The sequence below is a fragment of the Echinops telfairi genome, unplaced genomic scaffold, assembly GCF_000313985.2.
Source record: "Echinops telfairi isolate 266 unplaced genomic scaffold, ASM31398v2 ScPeMD7_21;HRSCAF=78, whole genome shotgun sequence".
Lineage (NCBI taxonomy): Eukaryota > Metazoa > Chordata > Mammalia > Afrosoricida > Tenrecidae > Echinops > Echinops telfairi.
The window spans coordinates 5,351,764-5,357,815 of record NW_022103918.1 but is presented as its reverse complement, the minus strand read 5'-3'; positions in this window follow the sequence as shown (position 1 = coordinate 5,357,815).

The window sequence follows — 6,052 nt, the reverse complement described above, 5'->3', positions numbered from 1 at the left end:
ATCAATTGTGTAAAGCACACATACATTTGTTGCCCTCATCATTCTCAAAATTCGCTTTCTGCTTGGGTTCCTGGAATTAGCTCATTTCCTTTCTTTCCCCTTCCTCTCCCTCCCCACTCCTCGTGTTTGTCCTGACACACCAAACCAGAAGAGCAACGTAAGACGCGGAGCAAAATCTTAATCACCGGTCACACCATTGACTAATCATGGGCTTATTGGGAACTCGGACAAATCACTTGGTCCTCATTTTACTTGCTGCTTCTAAGCCATAGTTCCTTTAGCCTGGACTTGAGTAGCAAAATCCAGAATTGTTTCCCTTTTTTTATTTGTTGATTTACTGACCTTACATTTATCTTTATTACATTTTATCTTGTCAGGTTTGACCCATCGCTCTAGCCTGGAAAGAATTTTTTTGGCTCACTATACTGCCAGGCTGTCATTCCATATATCTCTTATCCTTCCAAGCCTTGTATCATCTGCAAATGTAGCACACATATATATTTTCTGTTTTCATGCAATCCCTCGATAAAACTGTTGAAAAAGACAAGGCTGAAGGCAAAGCCCACAGACTGTGATATCATTCCATTAATCAGCATCTTCAAAAATACAGCTTTTCAATTCATTTTAAATCTGTTCAATTATATTAGCATTTAATCTTTTTGTTTATCATTTTTACAAGAATATTAAAAAAGACTTTGTTAAACCTTTTAGCCTTGATGAAGTCTGAATGCCCAATGTTTACTACATTTCCCCGATGTTTGAGGCTTTTCACCCTGTCAAAGAGGAATTCTTTAGGTGTCAGACAAACTACATATTTCATCTTGTTTATGAAAAAATTCAGTATTTCAGAAGAGAATACAGTCTCATTCAGTATTTTAGTTTCCAACTACTTTCTTAAAATGAAAATTACATCTATAGATAATAGAGCATCTGATTAGTGCTATTTTGGTGAAAAGTTTCTCACACCTTTTAAAAACACCCATCTTCTTAGGCATGAAGTTAATATAATTAATCATCTCATTTTTATAATTCACTTATTCTCAAGATAATGTATTTGAAGCTTCTAATTTTCCCTGGTTGAAGAATTTGAAGATCAATGACAAGAAGTTAGGGGAAAAAAACCACAAATAATAAAATCCAATGTTGAAAATGATTGACATAGTAGATTTCATTGAAATAAAAAGTACTTGAGACATAATGTCTATGTGGTTGTATTTTTACTAGAATAGAAACCTTAAGGATAATTCTTTGGAATGAAGCTGATGACCACAAAACTTTTATTTAAGTCTTCGTAAGCTATTATGTAAAGAGACTTGCATATTTGTAAAATTGGGGAGTTTCAGTTCATGTATTTGGTGGTGTTGGGAAGGCTGGATGGTGTGCAAGAAAAGGATTTATCAAATAATTCACATGAATGTTTCGTTTTGTTCCAAGTACTAACAAATAAGAAATCTATATTTTAATATGGATTCAAATTCTAATAATCGGAGATAGAAAATGATGATAGAAGAATCTTTAGATTTTAAATAGCATGAGTTTGCTTAATTTCTTTTGAAAGGATGGCTGTTTTAGAATTGTATGCTAGTCCAGCATCAAAAAAACTACGCATGGAGGCCTGCAGGGATGAGTAAGTTTCATAAATAATAAGTTCATTCTAGATTCTCTTTCTAATTTTTATTCTATAGAAAACTTTTCCCTTTAATACTATCAAGAAAAAAATTCAAAAATTAGAATTGAGACAAAGAAGGAGGTGTCATTCGACTCACTAAATGTCCTATGGTGCTGTCATTCAGACTTATCTAAGGGTGTTTTACATAGCTAGAGAACGATATGTGTGCTGATATCACTGTTTTCTCTTTGTTCGCACCCCTGACACATGCTCACTGGGAGATTCCTGCAGAATTTAAACAGAGAAAATAACCCTAAAAGGCATTTTATTGTTCTGTAAGAAACTAACCAAATTGCTATCTTAACCAGCAATCTTAAATTTATTCATGCACTTTCCTTCCAAATGTCCATAACTCCTAGTGCCCCAAAGGGTCTCAGATCTTGCTCTACAGTCTTACTGGATCCCTCATTCCTGAATGAATCCATTTTGATATGTTTTCATCTACATTTGTAAGGGAGACATACTTTTTGCCTTTTGGAAAATTATAGTTTGATACTCTAGACAAAAGGCAACTGGGATTTTTAATATTTAGTTTTCGGGGGCTCTTAAGTAGGTAGAGAATAAGAGCCGGGCACGGAGACTTTATTTTCGTGCTTGAAGGGGTAGAATATGTTTTGAGGCGGCTGACTTTTAGAGAGTAAAACTATGAAGAGTTCTGGTTCACGCATTAAGTAAAACCATATGAAATTATTATTTTTAAAAACCCAAACAATTGAGTATTGATAGCTTCATGTGGTTTACTTAATATTTTATTTGTAATTTGAGAAGAAAAAAATCATTGAAGAAATGTCTCTTGAATAGCAGGAAGAAACTAGTGTATGATTTAGCAAAGTCATTACCATCTTGCAGTTTATTCTTCTAATTGGCACTGAATAAATTTCCTACATTATGAAGAGGAATAAATGTTCATAGGATGCCAGAGAAGAAAAAATATGGCATTTGTAGGCCAAAATAGAATCTTTATGGTGATGCAACAAACAATACACGCAAGGCTTGCCAAAGTGAATAATCACAGCCGTAAAAAAGTTAAGCCAGAGCAGCGCTTAGCTTTCGAGGACAATGAGCAGATGGTCCATTCTCATAATAGGAATGGTGTTGGGTCACTTATTTGAGTTAGTTACTTTGATTTATTGGTTTTATACCACATGTTGGGGAAAAAAAGATTAGTTATAGAAATGTTTGCATGGCTTTACTTGTCAACTACTTTTAACTACACTCAACAGATTTAAAAACCTGAAATAAAAGAAGTGAGATGGAAATATTGAATGAGTGATGTCTTGTTCATGAACAGAATTTGGCATTGATCCAAATGCATTTTTGTGTAGGCAATATAGAATGTGACAAGCTATGAGGCTTGTAAACCTAAGCATAAATTTATATTATAAAATCCTGTGCCTTTTCCAAAGTAGCACTTTGTCCTTGGAATGTCTTCATGTGCTTCCTTTATATAAATCTATTACATAGGCACTTTCTATCAGTTAAATATTTTCATCCATCTCATATCTTTGTTATAGTCTTTTAGTACTGATCAGACTGTAGCACTCTATCTCCTTGTGCTTTTCACCATCTTCCTGCAGTTCTGAATTGCATTGGATATATGTCTTATTGTTCATGTGTATTTTACTTAGTTTTCCTCCTTCTGATTTCATGGACTTTTCTGCAATCTACAGTTATGTCTTCATCTAAGTAATTGGAGCACCATGCATACAAGGGGACTTCAAAAAGTTTCTGGAAAGATTCCATAATCTTTTGATTCTATTTTTTCCCTATGAACGTTTCAAAGCTCCCTTCATATACCAAATGAAATGTGTGCTAATTTTAAAATACCATGCAGATAAAAATAATTAGTATTATCTTATTTCTATTAGCAGGAGCCCTGGTGGCATATTGGATAGCATTGGGCTGCTAACCGTAAGGTCAGCAGTTTGAAACCACTAGGTGCACCATCGGATAAAGGTGGGACTTTCTACTCCAGTAGAGTGTTACAATCTGGGAAACTCACAGGGCCAGTTTTACCTGGTCCTATAAGGTTGTTATGAGTCTGCAGTGACTCAATGGCAGTGAGTTTGTTTTGTTTTTTATTTCTAATAAATTGTCAAATTCCTTAGGGCAGTACTAAGGTTATGCATATAAAGTTCTTCACTGCATCATTATACAAGGGTTATCATTTGTATTAATGGTTATTAAAAAGGATGTGGAATTTTAACCAGCAGATATTTTAAATGGTTCTGTGATATTAAAAGGCAAGCTTATCACTTACTGTATAATTCTGAATTTGTTAAGTACTGTTGTAACAGGAGCTCTCTGTTTTCCACTCCCTCCCCACACAAACTCCACCAGGACTTAGTGCAAAGGGACCTTGATATAATATGCTAATGAATGAAAAATATAAAAAATCAAGACTATACATATACAGTTAACTTAGCGATTTAGATCCTTACTATTTACTAAGTCTTATTTTCTGATATGACCCATTTAGAATAGTGGGTAGTAAACATGGTTGCAGGAGAAGTTAACCATTGACTAATTAGAGGCATTGTAAGTCTCTCTCTCTCTCTATATATGTATATACAAGCATCCATATATGCACATAGCACCGCTAGACATTCTTGTTGCTTTATAATGTCCAGGTCTTGTTTATGCTTACTGCCTACTCGCTGTGGCTTTCCCCCTCTGTGTGCTTGGCATTGTCAGGGGCTGTCGAATCAGTTCTGAAAGAGGAGAATGCTGCCTGCGCCATCTGCCCAGTAGTGGTTCTGCTTGAGCCGTTGTTCCAGCCCCGGAGTCAGTCCATCTTGTTGAGGCTCTTTCTCTTTCTTGCTGAACTTCCACTTTTCCAAGCATGCTGTCCTTCTCCAAGGACTGGTCTCTTCTCCTAATGTTTCCACACTATGTGAGATGGATTTTGTATTTAATCTTTAAAGGCAATGATGTTGTTTTTAAGAAGTTAGCAGTGAATATTTCTCAGAAGAGATTTTGTATGCATGGTGGTCTTTAGTTATGGCAGTCTACATAATTAAGGTCGTGACTGACAATGAAAGAGTAAAAATGATCATTTAGATGTCACACCAATGTAAAATGAAAACCAGTAATTTCTAAGGCAGTCTGAAACTTCTCAGATTGATAATTTTTCACAATAGTACTATCATTTGTGTTCTAGGAAAAATCCATTTATTTTTATTGTAAACTTTAACAATTGCTTTCCCCTACATTTCATTTTAAAATACTTTCCTACAATAAATGCACATGAATTATAGAAATGAAAGCAAACTATAGTATAGTCACACATCAAGCCAAACTAGTCCATCATGTTTTATTTATAAGCAGGTATTAGTCATATGCAGAGGATAAAACTAAAGGGGAAACTCATATGTTGAGTAAGCTTTGCAGCTAATGTGTGTCCTTCAATGCAATAAAGCTAATCACAACCTCACCATTTGATCCAACAATCGTGCTCCTAGAAACCGAGAGTAAAACAGATAGCCACATAAAAACTTTGCACGTGAAAATATATCACAGATTTTTTAAATAATTGGTGCAAATTGGAAGCAATCAAACTGTAGACCCAATAGGTGAATGGGTAAACAAGCTGTGGTATATCCATACAATGGGATATTAGGCAGTGATAAAAGAAGTGGTATATCAAACCTTGAAAAGATATGTTGGAGCTGTAAATACACACTGCTAAGTGGAAGGAAAGCTTCATACAATTTGATTCCAACTATATGACATTCAGGGAAAAGCAAGGTTTCTAAGGAGCCAGAGAGAGGGCAAAAGGATGGTCAGATGGAGAATGGAGCACCATTGGTGACGGGAACTCATTCCACGTTACTCTGTAATCGTGGATACATAATGCATGATGTTATTGTCAAAACCCACAGAATGGCATAACACAGCGAGTGAACCCTGATGTAAACTTTGAACTTTATGGTTGTCAGGTTCCATGCAGACAGCTTGACACAGAGCGTACATCCTCTGCTGCATTGCTGCTCTGCATGCATGCACTGTGGCAGCCACTGTGTCAGGCCCTCCCGCCGCCGAGGACTGTCCTCTTCTTTGTTGACCCTCTACTTTACATTCTTTCTCTCTCCAGGAACCTGGCCTTCCTGATAGCATGTCCGAAGCATGTGAGATAAAGGCTTGGCAACCTGGCTTCTAGGAAGTTGTCTGTCTATATTTCTAAGACAGAAATATGATACTGCATAATGGACACGCGATACTCTGCATTTGCCAAAACTCAAACAACACAGTGAGTGAACCCTAATATGATCTAGCTAATAATAATGTATCAACATTGTGATCGATGTTCCATAGGAATGCAAGATGTAAATAATAGGAACTGATGTTCCATAGAATGCAAGATGTAAATAATAGGAACTGATG